The sequence below is a fragment of the Thermobia domestica genome, chromosome 11 (assembly GCF_964235325.1).
Source record: "Thermobia domestica chromosome 11, izTheDome1.hap1.1, whole genome shotgun sequence".
Classification (NCBI taxonomy): Eukaryota; Metazoa; Arthropoda; class Insecta; order Zygentoma; family Lepismatidae; genus Thermobia; species Thermobia domestica.
In genome coordinates this window covers 111,697,112-111,714,974 of record NC_137464.1, presented here as the reverse complement: position 1 = coordinate 111,714,974, position 17,863 = coordinate 111,697,112, and the positions used below count along the sequence as shown (strand labels likewise).

General features: G+C 35.4%; 1 protein-coding gene across 3 annotated transcripts in view; it reads right to left on the bottom strand.

Annotated features, from left to right (window-relative positions):
• LOC145664359 (uncharacterized) overlaps window positions 1-17,555 on the bottom strand; it is a 302,947-nt gene extending 285,392 nt beyond the window's left edge. Inside the window, exon 1 of one of the 3 annotated variants that reach the window (XM_081730996.1) lies at window positions 17,392-17,555. The gene's annotated coding sequence lies outside the window, so the exon portion shown is untranslated. Of the gene's footprint in view, window positions 1-17,254; window positions 17,357-17,391 lie in introns of those variants that run through there. The other 2 variants (XM_081730993.1, XM_081730995.1) reach the window with 2 other exon arrangements.
• Window positions 17,556-17,863: the final 308 nt, after the last annotated feature.

The window sequence follows — 17,863 nt, the reverse complement described above, 5'->3', positions numbered from 1 at the left end:
CTTAACTGCTTATACCCCAAAATAATACCTTCTGTTCTAATTTTGACAAATATCATAATTATTCTATGCTACTTCTATATTATTTGCATAAATTAAGAAGAATAATTTCAAACCTCTGTAAGAGAAGTGTGCGATTTATTTCTTGAACTCCCAACTGTCAAAAATGGATCAACTCTGGGGGAGTTATGGCAAAGCCTCGTAGCTTCTATTGTATTTATATTGCACAGACTTTTGGGCAATCATACCGTAGCCTGTTTTAGCCATTTCAAACATTGCTTTAAAATGTTTTCTTCTTTATTTATAAGGAAATTACACTAAAACCGCCAGAAAATAAAAACGACCATTACATTCTTTTTTATTCTGAAGAAACAATTAAGAATAATTTATCTTTGAAAACTCTCAAACAGACCTTGTCTCAATTCATTTAAACATTTACAATCCCCACATACTTTGGACAATATACAACCCTATGTTGTCAGCTATATTACGAGACTTACTAAAACTATAACGTAACTAGAGACTTATCAATGAAAATCTAAGTCTGGAACGACTAGGAAAAGTTAATTTTTATATCTACAAACTCATTTCTATATTTTCCCTGCCGTTTTACTCTCTCCTACTATAAATAGACCTAGTTCATGTCTATTTAGGGTAAGACGATGAAAAAAATCCATGTCCCTACATCAACCTGGAAAAACCAGTTGTAATGTAGGTATCTAGCTAAGTCACAGACGTTTATAAAGACATCGAAATTCAGCAGACCTTAAACAGAGTTCTAATAAGTATTGTTTTGACATATTTTCTTCTTCTTCAAATGTTATATTCTTGCTAAAAGAAAAAGCTCTCATAATTGCCCCCTTTTTTCATGACTGACCCATAGCAGAACAAAATAGAGTAATTATAGCACCCTTGGTAAATTATATTACAAAAACTTAAGTGATCATTTTTTATAGTGCTTTGGAACATGATAAAACCACCTACATGACTGGAAACATAATATTAAAAAAATGGCAAGCTTAAAAACTAACACCATGTTATGAAATTTCAGTGGGGCGGATGAAAGTAGTATTTTATAACAGGAACTCAAACCAGTATTTTTAAACAATTATGCTTGTCATGTGTAGCTGCTATACTACTGGATTGAGCTATAAAACCAAAGTACCGGTACACAGAAATTATAGGCCTCTGCCATAATTACCCCACACTACCCTATAGCTTAAACATAAATATGTATTTGGGAGTCCATATCAGAATATGGTTTTCCTATTTTTTGATTAATTCATACAAACTCTGTTAAGGACAGGAAAAAGGATCACAAGATAGAAATTTCAATTTCGTCCGGTAGATGTCAATTGCTGGAAGATGTGCTGCCATATTCAGGTGCGATGTGTAACCTCGAGTCGGGATATGAATTGCAACGTTATTAAAGTTATCGTTACTCGTTAAGATATTAACGGATTGGCTTCATTAAGAAATTCTACCGGGACAGTTGCTCTAGCTATTGTAAAATAAATAAATAAATAAAAATAAAGTAAATTTTAAAAAAATAAATCAAACTCTGATTTCAAGAGTTATGGTGTCAAGTAATGGACGAACGTACACTAACCGTACAAATCTTATAAGACCCACTAGCGTAATCCTAACGAACTAGAGTTTTAGTTCGTGTTTGGGTTCTTATGTAACACCAAGGTTATGATGAGCGGAACCGAACTATATTCAAGTTGATCGAGTGCAGTTGACAGGTGCACAGATCACCATGGAAGAACATTTCTCACAATATAAACCGTTCATTAACATGCCACCTCGGTTTCAAGAGCTGGATTACAGGAACACGTCAATGTCCTCCGCCAAAATAAACTCAATCACATTGAACTATGGTTCTGTTATCCATCTAATGTTGAACTGAGTCTGTTGTTCTACTAAGGCCATTACTGCTGCATAGCCGCACCAGAAGAAAATAAATAAATAAAAAGAACCTTATTTAGTTTCTCCCTCAAAATACTAGGTTGTGACCTGGCACACTTCGTAGTAATTATTGTTCGAAATATAGTGTGGACATATGGCATAAAAACTACTGCATAGAACACGAACCAACTTGTGTTAGGTGGAAACAGAAAAGCACGAACGCTATCTAACCGAGTTAGGGCAGGAGAGCAGCAGGGGCCCGAGCGGTAGCGACGGAGTGCGTCCGTAGGGAGCAGGCGTGTCATCGGTAGTGGATATACGCATAAACGAAGATAGTGGAAAAACACTTTATATGTTATAAAATGCGTGTTTTATGTATTGCACAGTTTTGGGGGAGATACTAAATGCCATCCAAAAAAGTACCAACATGTACTAAATTAGGTTAGATTAGTTTAGATTTGGTGAGATATTCTGTTTCTCTGTAGTTTCCATTCGTTATGATAAACTGTTCGCCTGTTTAGCACAAAATGAATATCACACAATTTCGACAACTGACACTCCGTAGTTTTGTATGACTTGATAAACTCAACACGATATGTAGTAATCTCGTTATTTACGCACCATTTCCACATTGCCTTTCCCAAAAATCACAACAAGTGTGCCTCTCTGCCAAATAGTCCCTTCCGCCTCTACATAAAGTGCCGCTTACAACATCAAAAACAACTAACAATAAATATTTTCTTAACTTCAGCTATTCCCCTCATCTGACTTTCACTCACTCTACCTCACAAACCAAAATAAATTTTCCAATTCATCTGGTAAATTTTGTAAAATTGGTCCAACGGTACAGGAGTTAACCCCTACTAAGTGCTACATGACCTTTATTAATCTGGGTAAATCTTTAGCAGAAGACGTCCAGAAGTACGTAAAAAATACACAATTTACGGGAGAAATGAAGATGCAAGTACTTTGACCTAACATAACCTAACCAAATGTAACCTAATATTAATAGGAATAAACGAAATTCTATATTTATATAATCTCACAAAGTAACCTAAACCTAACTGAACTAAACTAATCTAATGTGAACAGAAACTAACGAAATTGTAACATTTTCTTTAAAAAAAAAAAAAAAAAATAGCTGGACCCCTTCTGCTAAACATTGTCCTTAATCTGTGATTTGGATCTGCTTGGTAAAATAACTATGTAGGAGCTATGACAAGTTCCCAAAACTGAAGTACGTCACATAGCATTCTTGCAAACTTCTTTTAGTTCAAACTAATTTTTTAGGCAAATATTTACTATGAGCATAGTAGTAGGCGTTTATTCCGAAGTTGGTCGTCCGCCCAGTTTTTGGCAAAATGTGTGATAAATTCTCTCTTTCTGTACCAAATTTTAGTATTTACTTAAGGTTGGTGTGAAGCAATCTTATATTATTGAAGGTTTGAATATCCATTTCAGCAATCAAGCCATTCAACAATGAAAAACATTCTAAATAAAAAATCGACACGGATTTTTGCATTCGATAGGTTAAGAAGTTCCTTCTCTAAAAATCTGAAGTCTCTACGTTGAAATTTGTAAGAGAAATCGTGAATTTTCGCGAAAGGTAAAAAATACACGAGAGAGATATCAAGACTGTAGTCACATCTATCGGCAAAGCTTGTCCCTTTACACCAACCATAACATAATATTGCCGAGCGAGTATTAGCGAGTGAAGGCGGGTTAGAGCCCCACAGGGCACGTTGTTTTCTGTCTTTATTACAGCTAAATGGGAAGAGGGACCTGTGTTCTAGAAGCTTGCCGCATTGTTGGTTATGTTACATTACATTGAAAAGTATAACTTTCTGCAAGTTGGTTTACAGTTATTTGCTTACCGCAATTTCTACAGTTTATTTTTAGATTTATCAAGCCATGACTTTTAATAGATTTTCCTCATTACTACCAGTCATGTTTAAAAAACAAATCCTCATTACATTCCCATGTAATCCTACCATGAAGTAACCTTGCGCCAAGTAGTTCCCTCCGCTGGCCAAATAGTGCAATGTTTAGAATCATTTATATAAGAAATTAAACACAATTTTTGCTCTCCTTATACATTACCAAGCACACAAACAAGCAAATTATTCCTTTCTTCCCGGTAAATTTTGCAAGAAACGGACGAGGGTCATTCCACGTCAGTTCCACCAAGGCTTTTAACCCACTATCTCGGATTTGTATGAAATTTTGTAGTGTTATAAAACTTTTTATGCTGATTACAAGTGTGTAAATTTTATTGCAATAGCATCAGTGGTTCAGAAGTTATTGCATTTCAAAAATGAGAAGAAAATTATTTTTAACAGTCCCGACACGATATTTCTCCGTATGGAAGAACACTAAAACAATCATATTTTGGTTCTTATTAATACCAGAAACATGATTTGTTTTTTAATTCAGATTGTCTTGAAGTTGTTTACCATTAAAAGCATGAAAACTTTCCTCAGAGCTGATAGAAAACTTATAAAGTCATTTGAAATGTAACATTTTGAGAAAAAAGCTAGAACGCCATTTTGTAAATTTCAAACTTTTATATTTCAAAATCCCCATCATGGATTTCAACGAATTTGTTTTTGTTTGAAAGCTTATTACATCTAGTTCCACATATACAAAAATTGTGATGGGCCATCCAAAACACTGAGGAGATATCCCAGTAAGTGTTGCCAACTGATTGCGAAATAAACATTTTCCAATAACTTCCATACGATTTAACATATCCACCCCAAAATTGGTATAAGTACTCTTCAGTATCCTAGAAATACGTCTGTGAGCATTACCACTCCTCCCAAGCAACCCAGCTGTCAGGGTTGCCAACTAATGTCACAGCGTTAGACGTATGTGCCCATTCTTTGCATTATTACGTGCGACATTACAAATATACGAAATCGTGTGGACCAAATACCCCTAATTATTGAACTACCGATTTCGTAAAAAAATAATATATATATTCAATTAATACAGAACACTGTGTTCGACACCCTACTAACCTGTACGTAGGACTCAAAAAACCCGTATTCACTCTGCTCTCATTTTCAAATAGCGAAATTCGTCTTTTTCTTTCTTTCTTTGAAAATGTCCATGACACTACAAAAAATACTACATGGTTCAACGCTCTAAATTCTTCCGAAAGTCAGAGTTAGTGAATATTTATGAAGATTTTCCAAATATTGCCCACCCCGCACAACGGAGGGCGAATCAGCTAGTATATCTATAACAAGTAAAGTCTTATGCTATTATTCTAACGTAGTATAGTTATTGTTAGAATTAAGGAAATTATTGTATTCCAATGTGATTCCCCATTTAATTATGGCTATTCATCACAAACGTTACTGCACTCTTTCAGATGATATGGAACATGACGTACCAACCGTCTTTCAAACACAGAAACTGGTAATGTCGGATTTAAAACAAAATTTTCCTCGCGTAACAAAAGTGGAATATTTCACTGATGGGTGTGGAGCCCAATATAAAAACTGCAAAGCCTTCTTTCTTAAATCTATACTTCCACGCAAGTGATTTCCATGGTATGGTGGCAAAATGGTCTTTTTTTTTTTTTTTTTTTTTTTGCTACCAGCCTTGGAAAGTCCCCATGCGATGGAATTGGTGGGGCTTTTAACTGGGTTGTGACAAAAGCTAGCCTTCAGAGAGAATTTAGGACAGAATGGCAGGAGGACAAAATGGCAACGGACAGAATGACAGGAGGATAAAATGGCAACGGACGGAATGGCAGAAGGACAAATTGGCAGCGGACGAAATGGCAGGAAGTTAATTTGGCAAAGATCATAACTCCTAGGGCTGGTATTTTAAGGTTTCACCTATTGTATTTGTTAGTAGGTAACGGTTCTCGATTTAGTCATTTCTACCTCGAATGTCCAAAGCATATAAATACAGCTAAATTGAACCAAGAGCGTAAAAAAGGCAAATATCGGTTATCCAGACTTAATTTAAAACTTAACTTAGCAAATCTTAACTTTTTTATTAAATTTATTTCTTTCTAACCATCTTCCAATTGATATCTTGGTCTTATATTATCTGACCAGGATATTAGTGCGGTTTTTCGTGGAGGGCGCTAGCGTAGTGTTTACATCAGTTTCTAGGTAAGCGCGGTGGGACAGGGGAACGGAGAGCGTCACTCTACAGTGTATCCAACGATTTTCAAAAGTTGCAGTTTACATGTTATAAGTAGCCTAATCTGTTTCGCTTAATAAAGAACTCCATAAATTATATACCGGTAGTTGTTATTGAATGCAGTAAGGGTTATTCCTGCAGTAATGCAGATGTATTGTGGATAGTGGCATATGCATGGAAATTAACAATTTAAGAACAAGATAGCATACAAGTGAGTTTCTACCGTGTATTAAGCAGATTATATTTAAAAAATTGATTACGTTTTATTTGATTTCATTATAAAACAGTAGAAACCTGTAAAACTCAGTAATAAGATGTAATGACTAAAATATTAATTATGGGTTGGTAGCTTACATACTTGCGCAATATTTTGTAACTAAGTTTAAATCAAGTTAGGGCTCGCGATGCTTGTATTTGTTTTAATGTAGGTCTATCGATTGACAACTAAATTATTTTCTTGAGTTGTAGCCAAGAAAGAATTCCGATACGTTTCCACTCGAGAACTGTGGAAGTTCTCTCCGTTGGTCTATTGGCTAGCCCATGTGTCTTTGTTGTACGTGGTTCTGTGAGAGCCCAACAATTAATTTTATAATGTTTCACTTTCATTAATCATCTGTCTCCTCTAGCATAAAGAGCATAATCATGGGACGTTAAACTAAAGAAATTTAATTTCATTGTTTCGATGAATGTGAACCCTTTGAGGGAAAAGGAAGTGCAGAATAAATTTTCATTAATTTTTTAAAGGGCTACGGGATTGGATAGCTTGTCTTTCGGGATTGCCTTGTAAAACCTGATTACAATGTATCTTTCTTTCTGGATTATAATCGTAATCCAGCCTTTTGGTAAATGTGAAATAAAAGTATCGATAAAACATCAGCGTATGGGTAATGTAAGCATAAATATCGTTGGTTCAATACACAATAAATTCACAACTTTTATTTATGAGTATAGAAATTCCCTTTGAACTCCCTCTGAATTTCTTTCAGACCCTAGGTCTCTTGTGACAAAGAATTAATTCTATTATCTGTTTTCATACACAATATAATTTTGAAACTTGGGAGCCTAGTGTTGTCTTTGTGTCTGTAATACATAATCATTTGTCGATTGACTTCAGAAGACTAAGTTTAGCCCGTGAGCATAAGTTGCATATAGTTTAAACATATCAGATGTACGGTCTTGTTTAACAAATCCTGTGTGCACATATGAAATTCAAAGACAAAGGTAATCAATCGTCTTTAAACAGCTATATTTTTATTTCAAGTGTAAGTACTAAAATGTGCTACGTAGATTTCCGGCCAATTGTTTCATCGCCGGTATCTTTGAGCTATGAGATAGCAGTGGAAGACAAACTTCGTTCTTCTAACTTGATATTTTGAAAAACTTACGCAAGTGGTTTTGTTACTTAAATACATATCTATTCACTCTAATCAATTTCAAAAGTACCATTAACTTTATAACAACATAATGAATGTAAGAGTTACCCTGAAAATGTATTTTGTATTTCTTTTTTAATATGAAGTTCATTTTTTCTGAATTTCACGAGCTATAAGAAATCAATTGTCAGGCTCCCCACTTTAAATTTTAATCGCTCCCCTACCGCCTCAATGTAACATTGGGTTTATTTCTTTTAAATATTTTTTTTTTCAAAATATGGTAGAAATACTGGATTTTTAAATTACCAAACCATGCTAAATAATGACACGTTAGATATCAGAGAAAGTTATCTTTATCTACCTTCTTAATTAGGGGCGGATCCAAATCTCCTTCGGAGGCGGTTAGATTATCAGTTTCTCTCTCACCAATCTTTTGCAGCACATCCGAAAATGATCTCAATGCAAATTTGTTACTGAAGGTACTGTCAATCGATCGATCACATGGTCCAAATTGGTAGCAATTTCGAAGACGCCTTATCTCAAAACTACACAATAGAACTTGCTTTAAACAATGAAAGCGCAGTTGCCAAAGTATAACTTTGATTCACAAAGATGAACTTCGAGGTTTCGTTAACAGATGAATTAGGAATTCCTTACACTCTAATGCTACGAAGTTCCTCAGTGTTCCTTTATACAACACTGAGGTTAGTTTATTCGCAAGTTATTGTCATATTAATATGGAGAGTGTATGTACTTTTTTTTTTTTTTTTTTTTTTTTTTTTTTTTTTTTTTTTTTTTTTGCAGTCCCTTAAAATGTTCTGAAAATAACTTCCATAACTTTTGAAATTGTGTTTGTCTTAACTTGAACATATGCGTGAAGTGGTTTATTATGAACAGGGCAAAAACAACTGTGATAGATTAATTACAAGTGATCCGGTTAGAAACATTGTTGTTTGTATTTTAGTTCCAAAATCGGCCGCCCGCACTCGTTCGCTGGTGGACTAATAACAATTCTAACTACAATAAAATATAGGTTGAAAGCAAACAAGGTAAGTACAAAACTGAAAGAATGGTTACTATTTATTCTTCAATACTAATACATATCATAGCAAAGACGTATAAAATTCATTTACAGTTACAGGAATGACAAAGTTTTTTTTTCTAATTTCCTATAACATATCCTTTAAATTATAACAACAGATTGTAGTTGGAAGAATGACTAATTACGTACATCTTTCTTAATTCTCAATAATAACGGATATCGTCGAACAGACTATAAGGAACACTCTGCCGTCGTCAGAATGACCAATTACTTACATCGTCATTAATTTTATATAACAAAACTAGCCTTTGGCTAGCTGGGGGCTCCACCCCCAGACCCCCAGGTCTGCTCAGCCTACGGCCTCGCATTTCTTATCTATTGACCTTTGCATCAACAATGAATTTCGTGAACTTGCTCTTCGTATTTCCTGAATCGCCCCATCCGGGGGTTTCGTCCCCACACAGTCTTTGCTCGGCCTACCTCGCATCTCTTAAACCCATAATTCTATCGTTTCTTTTCCTATTTCAACTATCTAAAAGATACGATTTTGCATCCCAAGAAAACGTCCGTTTAAATAAAATGGAAATATCTTCATCTCCATTTAGACCCTCTAAAAATTAAAAATATTCACTTTTGGCAATTTTCCTGTGGATTAGTTTCGGAAACCTACAATCATGCCAAATCTGATCATTGTAGCCCTACAGGAAGTGCTCAATGATTTATGTCAGCTCATGTAGTTTTATATATAGTTAGGAAGGATATATCGTAATATAGACTATAAATACACTGCAGTCGTAAGAACGACTAGTTACTTACAGTGTCGTGAACATCCTATAACACATATCCTAGAATATACTGTAGAAACTAGTGCTGTCGAATTTTTGTGACATTTGCGGTTTTGGGTTTTTTAAAAACCGATTTCGACAGCACTAGTAAAAACCCTCTGCGCTCGTAAGAATGACTACAACATAGTCGTTAATTTTATATAATAAAATATATCATAATATAGACTATAACCACACTTTGCAGTCGTAAGAATGACTAGTTCCTTACAGCGTCGTGAACATCCTATAACACATATCCTAGAATATGCTATAAAAACAGTCTGCAGTCTTAAGAAAAGAATGGCTAATTATTTATACGGTCGTTAATTTTATATAATAAAATATACCGGAAAATAGACTACAAAAACAATCTGCAGTCATAAGAATGACTAGTTACTTACATTGTCGTTAATTTCAAATTGTGAGCAATTCCCCACGAGATCTTTTGTTTGTCATAATCCACACATAGGTTCCTCAATCTATGGTGCAGATCAACATAAACTTTTTTAGTTTCCTTAACGGGGTATTGTCCTCTTTCGCACTAGGAAATGGTAGACTGAACGGGGAATTCTATTTCTGTAGGCTTTGTATGAGTTTCCATACCGTTAGGTGGTTGTGTTCAACCAAATGGAAAAACTTATGATTCCACCCCTCACATAAGTTATTTGTGCGAGGATTGTTAGAGTTGCCGCATGAGCATTCCAAACTTCCGGCGAAAATCTTGGAGGCACTCTCTTAATTCTTACTTCAGAATTGAAATATTATTAGCAGTTCGAATTTTGGAACATAATGAATAAATCGAAAATTTATGTTGAAACCTTCATTTACCAAGAAAAAAATAGTTTAAAACCCGAGAATTCTAATTATACTTTTTTCCTTTATGTCCTCTTGCCATTTTGAACCCTGCCGTTTCGTCCTCCTGCCATTCTGTCGGTTCCCCTTTCAGAGACCATTGTCTGATCAAATAAATACATGTGCCCTTATGTCTCATTGATGTGAAGAAAACATCATTAGCACCATATTTTTGTTTGTGTACAAAGAAATGGCTGTCGTTTGTGCCACACTTCAACAAACATATCTGAGAGCAAAAACTATTCCGGGAACACGTGCAGTGCATTGTTTTGAAAAATCTGGTCCATTATGATTGGAGCGAAGCATACAGGTCTGCATGAAGATTTTAGTTAGTCAATAGCAATGAAGGTGATGCATCAGTAAATATTCTACATCTCCATGGTCCATCTCCCTAACATTATTGGGCTAAAAATAATTCCTGTTGTGTTCCGTTTACTCACATCGTATGTAAAGTTGATATATCAACTGCTACTGGCAGAACGTACCAGTTACCTCCGAAGTCTCTGCAAGTAGTTACTTCAGTGTGGAAAACGTTTACAGAAAGTACTTTATGTTAATATTTAATTACAGCAAATCCGAAGATTTATTTTATGTGCCATAACATGTAGGCCTATAATACTATCAAGCTTTATTATATTTGCTCCTTTGGCAGTTATTCTGATTAACATTTAAAAATGCCAATGCCCATAGTGTTCACATTGTTGTATTTTTCTCCTCACCTGTAAATTTTCTCGTCCGGGCTTGGATGGCCCATTACAATTTTTGTATACTGAAAATAGATGTGATAAGGTTACTGCAAAATGTGGCACAGACACGTCTAACGCTGTGACAGGGAACCCTGAAATTGGTTGGCAACCTAATAGCTGGGTTCCTTGGGAGGAGTGGTAATGCTCACAGACGTGTTTCTAGGATACCGAAGAGCACTTATACCAATTTTGGGGTGGATATGTTAAATCGTATGGAAGTTATTGGAAAATGTTTATTTCGCAATCAGTTGGCAACAATGACTGGGATATATCCTTAGTGCTTGGATGGCCCATCACAATTTTTGTATATGTGAAACTAGATGTATTGTCCGTTCACTCTAGGATGGAAAATTGTTTACAAACAACAATTGTAGTGCGAGCGTCTAAACCTTGCTTCTCACCCCTACATGGTTAATTCATGGTTGCCAGGCACATGAATCGCCGAACTGAATGTACCTATTTCTGCACAGTCATGGACCAAGTGCTATTACTACATAAATTGCTGCTTTTGAGATGACTGAGATATTAACGTTATGACAAATCGAGTTAGTTATTATGTAATACAATCTTACATATAATGCACACTCAATTTTGTACAAATGTTCTTGTTCGAAAGTGTGCGAAAACCTTGTACGCCCGGCAATATTGGAAGATGGCAGTTTGTGTTGTAAACAATAAACAGAGGAAACGAAGACCGTTAGGTTCGCTGGACAGCATTGTTTTCATGATAAGGCGACAAAAACATATTGTACTGATTGTAAACAAGGGTTGGGAATTTCGATGCGAGTATAGGTGAAAATATTCTCGCCATATATTGCCTGTTGGTGAAGATTTGCAATGTTGCAAACTGTTAAGTCTAGAATTTCATACTAATTGAACTTTGAGAAGGATTAGTATGATGCAATAATTATAAATACTAACAACCATAGACAGTGGCGGCGGTTGGACGTTAAAAGTGGGGGGGCAAGACATGATCTGAATATTTGCATATAAATGTTAGTTTTCCTGCTTGTTTCTAATATTTTGTTTGACGAAAGGTTGTATAACTAATAGGATACTATCTTTTTCAGTTAAAATACCGTATATAATATTTTATATTTTATTTAGTAAATTGACAAGAGCAACGCCAGTAGGAAGTATCCATTTGTACTCTTAAACAACGAAAGTGTAAGAAGAGATTTGATTCCTTGCTCATGAACATCTTAAAATTCTGTCTGGAAAATTGTGTAATCAGATTATTGAATAACAAATTTGCAAAACAAATAAATGGAAAGGATAATATTAATCATAGTAATAAATAATGATTAGGGATAGGCCTACTAGTTTTTCGCACTAAGAATTTGAAAATTTCGCGTTTCGTTTTTCATATTTCGCGTTTTGTCGCATTTTCCAAATAACTTCTGCATTTTTTAGCTCTTGTGAAAAAGATATTCCCCGACATTTTTATAATTGTTCCTTCTATTCATAGATCACTACAGAAATAAACCATTAATAACCTAAAAACAAAATACACTGAATATTGCACTTGACATTGTAAATTTCACTTATAGAAAATTATATATTTTTTTAAATCAAATGAAAGTAAATAAGTAACTAAACTTACTATGAGTAGGAAAGTTTTGCTGTTTTATGAAACACATAAGGACAAATTACATTTAAGCATTAAACATAAGCATGTTACACATTTCCACATTTTCCTTCATTGTTGTACGTTTGCCACTTATCACCAGTCCATACTTGGGGAAAGAAAACTCTCACAATTGACATTGCCTGTTGGAAGCCACACGTACATATGTAAGTGCGTTTACAACAAACTTCAAACAATCATCACTTCAGAACTTTCGTCCATGCAAAATATTCATTACACTGTACTTTCCAGACGAATCACTTGTCAAAGAGTTCATAGGGTACTTTGTAAAACTCCAAATGCAAAACTCCAATACTTCATAAACAGATGCTTTCATTTTTTTAAATGAAGGCCAAGCTTTAAAAAAAAAAAAAACTTCGTTAACGCAACAACGTTTGGTTCACTACCACATGCAATTACAGAAGGATCAAATAGCTTTCCCAAAGCATCAAATATTTCTGTAGTTTGGGAGTCTTCTCTTTGCGAAGAAAGCTTCAAGGATGATCTTTATGCACATTTTTTAAAAGTCACATACAACACTAGCCCCTTTTCACTTCGTAACAAACGTAAGTGTGCTTTAGTTTTTCCACCAAAGAGGCCCTGCAACATGTTCTCTATCCGAATTACCCAAAATGCACCGTTCATGCCACGTTCTATCGTTCCGACAGCGGAAAAGTGGCGTTTCCAAATTAATGAAAACGTATGTTTAAAATTTCGCATTATATCGCGAATTGTTAGAAATTTCGCGTTTTATCGCGCAACAGAAAACAATGAAAATACACATAGAATATCACAAAACGCCAAGCAACTGAAAATTACTTAATTCTGACGCATTTCATTTTGTCGCGCAATGCGAACAACTCGTGCCGCTAATAATGATGTTTGTTTTGCAAAAGTAATATTGAAACAGGGATTATGTACAACTTAATTTTTAATTCCACACATGCTATTAAATGTATATTATTACTCTTAGAAAATGAAAGAGAGTAAATACTACAAGTATATGCTACGACATTTAAAGAAATATTTGCTTTTGGAACTTCCCGAAACATGTTCTTCGCCATTAGGTGCAGTTTTAACTTTTCTTGGAGCACATCAAAACACAATACTCAGAATCACTCCATACTCCAGTTCTACAAAATAACACTAAAACCTAGAATTATGTTGAATTTACTAAATTTTATTGTATATACACTCGTACACCTCTAACACACCACTTCATTCATACATTACACTACAAAACAATGGAAAAGGTAGTAGTTGTTTCTTATTACGCTTTTTCCCCCTTACTTTAGAAAGAAAAGACATTTTAGGAGCTGTCAATTTTTGTGCAATTAAAAAATAACTTGTGAAAGACTTTTTTCTTTTGCGAAATGCTCTCTGAATTAGTTTCAAAGCGGCTGACTAATATATCGAGCCCTTGTAAGAAGTGAAAGTATGCTGAAATTGTTGTGCTCCAATAGGTTAATTTTGGGGTTATTTTCTGTGGCAATTAAAACGCAATTCCTGTAGTTTTCTTTACTCCACGGGAAGACAATAAATACCTACTCACGAAATGGCAAATATATGGCCCCATTTTTTCTATGAACCAGTAAACATACAAAAACTTTACATTTCTAAGTGAAACTATATACATTGATGGGTTACTTCAAAAAAGTGGGGGGGCAACTGCCTCCCTTTGCCCCCCCTAATCGCCGCCCATGACCATAGACTTAAAGTATTAGGAAATAAACCATGCTGCTGTAAGAAGAATATAATACCATTGAATTACGTGTTCAAAGTACAGTATAAAGCGAATTTTAACACTTAAACATTTTAAAGCTGTATACATTTGCCCTGTTTGGGTGCCCTTACTAGACACTGTGCAACACACACACACACACAGAAAAAGGTCATTAAAATAGGTAGATCGAGCGTGGGCATGAACCCGGCTATAGCCGGTATTCCTTATTAAGGTTTTCCTCAGTCCCACGAGGTGAATGCCTAGATGGTAGCTTCTGTAAGGCAGGGGCGGATCCAGGACGGAGTCCTGGGGGGGGGGGGACGGTGGGTTTTAATACTGCTACTTAGAGCTACTTTTAAGAACTCCAAACTCTGGGATTGGGTTTTATTTAAATATATAAAATGAGTAAGTTTCCTTTCCTGGGGGTGCAATCGCCACGATCGCCCCCTGGATCCGCCACTGCTGTAAGGCCAGAATTGGGCCAAACACTGAGGCCCCAGAATTGGCGGGAAATATATTCCTTCAGAATATTATGTTGCCAACATTTCCACAATTTCCAATATCCCTTTTTCGTTTATATGTGCTTAAATTCATTATGAAGTAAATGTAGAAGTGTTTCTTCGATTCTCTTTCTTTCTTTCTTCTCATCTTTCTCATCCTCGCTCTCCTTTCCCCACCTTCTTAAAATTTCAACACTATCCTCCTGTAAGATTGTTTCTCTCCACGGCCCAAGGTTTAAAGAGACCAACCTGATATAGTTAACTATTAGCAGAATTGTCCCAATAAATTCACATTAGAGACAGCACCGTAACTTAGATTTTATTTTTTTTTTTTTGGGGGGGGGGACAGCATTAATACGTGTATTTGGGCCTCCTAGAAAAAGTTGTTTTTCTCATTCTTGGGTCCCCTCTTCCTATCTTTCTCTTACTATTTATGCCCCCGGAGCCTGTGGGCCCTCCCTCACGGCAAGGTCTGCGGGGCCGTTACTTACGCCCCTGGGCCCGTTCCATACATGACAAATTAATTAAGGGGGCAATATTGACAAATCTCAAAGCCATGCGAATAAATGTTATTTCTAGGGCCCCTAATAATAGACGTTTCTTACTGAAGAGGGCCCACGGCTCACTTTCGTTTTATTTACCTTTTGTGCGCTGCTTTATGTAATGTAGTGAAACTGTTTGATGCTTCATTTATAATTTCATGTTCGTATTGTATATGGATTAAGAAAATTTTGTCTCCAAATGGGCCCCTTCGAACGGCGGGTAACCTCCCTGTGAAGCAGTTGCCCTTCCCCTGCCCCACACAAGTTACGGTCCTGATTAGAGAAAAAGTAAACTCTTTCGAAATTTACGCAACTTGCAAATACCAAACCCTACTATGCTAAAATTGATGAGTTAGTGCCACTGTTACCACTGCTATAAGGGGAAAGTAGGGGAAGGACTGCTAAGATTCGCTGGCCAGGTTTTGTGTCAAAACACAGCGCCAAGCTACGGTAAACGGACAATAATTTTTTTTTTTTTTAATGTTACCTTTCAAATGACTATAAATTTTCTATCAGCTCTAAGGAAACTTTCCATGTTTTTGATTGTAAAGAATTTCAAGACAATTTGAATTAAAAAAAAAAAAAATGTTTCTGGCATTAATATGAACCGAAATATGATTGTTTTAGTGTTCTTCCAAACCGGGAAAATATCATGTCGCGACCGCTAATCATGGATTTTCGGACAATGTTTAGCAGAAGGGGTCCAGATATTTTTTCTAAAAACTGTTATAATTTTGGTAGTTTCTGCTCATATTAGGCTAGTTTAGGCCACTTTCGATTAGGTTAGGTTACTTTATGTTAGATTATATTAGTGTAGAAGTCCGGTATAATTTTCGAAAAAAAGATAGAATTTTGCTTATTTTTATTAATATTAGGTTAGTTCAGGTTAATTTAAGTTAGTTCAGTTTAGTTTATGTTAGATTTGGTTAGGTTATATTACGTTTAAGTACTTGAATCTTCCATTCCTCCCGTAAATTTTGTATTTTTTACGTGTTTGTGGACCCTGTCTGCTAAACATTTACTGGATTTTCTTTACATCTTTGAAATGCAATAACTTCAAAACCGCTGATCAATTTCAATAAAATTTACATACTTGCAACTAGCATAGAAAGTTTTATAACGATACCAAATTTAATCCAAATCTGAGATAGTGGGTTAAATTTCCCCAAAATTTTGGTTGAATTTACGTGGCCCACGACCAACTTTGGAACCTAACCCTAGTAGTGGATTAACAACTAGCAAACGAAAATCTCTAATGAAATTCAACTAGCAAACGAAAATCTCTAATGAAATTCAACTAACCTAACTAGAAATTTCGTTATTGCTTCTGTTACTGCTCGTTCGCACAGTCCTATAGTACGGTACTCAAACAGCAGTGGAAGATGTATTAGCAATGTTTGTTTCTTTAATTTAAATTTGTTATCCGACAATCGTGTTTCATTTAGGGTGACACTTGTCAGTACAACGCATATAGTCCTGTACCTGGAACTTTAAACTAATTTTAAAATAGATTTCAGAAAACTAAAGCGAAATTCCGTATTATCGCACTGTAACTAAAACGCCACTCCCCTGACACTTCTTGACAGGTGAAACATTGTGCCTGATACAATGGTTGTCAAGATATACACAGAATCTGGATATATTTACGCAACCAATGCAACCCAGTCAAAATATTTCTTTCCGGCGTTTCTCTTCCTGCCTCTCTTACATACTTTCATTACTATTTAATTGTACGTAAGAAAATATTAAAACATGTCTCCTATTAATTCAACACGGTATTCAAACTTTCCTACATTCATTTACAGAGATACGTTTTATATCTTGAATACTTTCGGACAAGTTTTATATACTACAAACTTGTTCTGCATTTAAAGCACAAAAAAAGTAGAGGAAAAGAGCAATTATATTCATTAGCTACGTTACATACAGAGGTGAACACCCTAAGCCACCAGATACTACCTGGTCTCGTTAACAAACGTTAATATATCATACAGTAAAAAATAGCATCCGGTATCTATTATGTAAAACATAAGCAGATGTGTCATTATCAAAATCACACTTCAAAGCAAAACATAAAAAATAACGATAATATTTACCTAACATACAAAACATTCATCGCATAGAGGCCATCTTGAACACAAACAATATTGCCAGTTTGTTTTAATAAAGAAAAGTAATTTAACATCCACCAACTGTGATTAGTATTGTGCGAAGAATTTCACTAACGTGTGATTTTGTAACTTCCGTGTTTAGAGAAACCCACTGGTTCACCACAAATTTTCCTCGGGTTGTCCAGACACCAGCGTTCCTTTCAGATATGTTTTATTGGGGACGCACCACCACCACCCTGAGGCAGGCCCGAAACCAGCAACAGAGGTTTGAGAGGCCATGAATATGTTAGGGGGGCCAAGTCATTAAAAGTTCTCGTACAAATATCTAAATTGTGTTTTTTGTGTTAATAATTGCATTTTGTATGGAGGTCTGGAGGGCCACGAAAAATTTAGGAGGCCAGGCCCCCTCTAGCCCCCTCTGGTTGCGGGCCTGCCCGGAGGAGATCAAAATAATGAA